Source organism: Euprymna scolopes, chromosome 17, assembly GCF_053919585.1.
Source record: "Euprymna scolopes isolate OS-2025 chromosome 17, ASM5391958v1, whole genome shotgun sequence".
Classification (NCBI taxonomy): domain Eukaryota; kingdom Metazoa; phylum Mollusca; class Cephalopoda; order Sepiida; family Sepiolidae; genus Euprymna; species Euprymna scolopes.
The window spans coordinates 49671063-49671833 of record NC_136498.1 but is presented as its reverse complement, the minus strand read 5'-3'; positions in this window follow the sequence as shown (position 1 = coordinate 49671833).

Genomic DNA, 771 nt, shown 5'->3' with positions numbered 1-771 from the left:
GTAAACTTTATTATTTAAGGGGTTGTCCTCGGAACCACAACCTACATCCAACATAAGTTTAACAAAATAAAATAAATAGTGTTAGTTTGAACCAACGAATCATGGGTACTTTTATTTAGTAAATATTACTGTACTCCTGTAAAAATGAAGTTGATGGTATTGCTTATTAAAACGAATCAAAGTGCAAAGATAGGCATTTTTTTTTTTTGAAAAATAATAAGAAAATTCGAACTGTCTTATAAAAGAATTTGCTGTTGATTTTATAGGCTGAGCCTTTCTACTTGTGTGATGATAAAACTTCTGAAATGCACTTGTGGTATTAAGTTGTATAAAAGTGGTCAAAATCGATTTTCTTTTTTTTTTTTGATTATCGAATTTCGATACTTATCCGACTCATTCCGATATAAAACCTACGTAAGAACAATCCCAGATACATCAAATACATTCGTGTGAAATTAAAAAAATCCGCCCAGCTGTTTTCTAAGTTTATGTAGAACGAACTGACACAAGCACGCGCGTACACACGCACAAAGTTCCCCGTGCGCACGCGCGCGTGTGTGTGTGTATGTAATATTGTTTTCCAAATCACAATATTTGCGAAAGAAACCCTGAATATCAAGAAGTACTATGTGGATATGACTTCTCAAGATTTAAAATCAGATATCATGGCCATAAAACACATCGAATAAAAAAATACACCGAATAAAAACAGCACTAGCGACGCATAACAGGGAGCTAAAAGAAAGCAGACGCTAAACAATAATCAGGTTG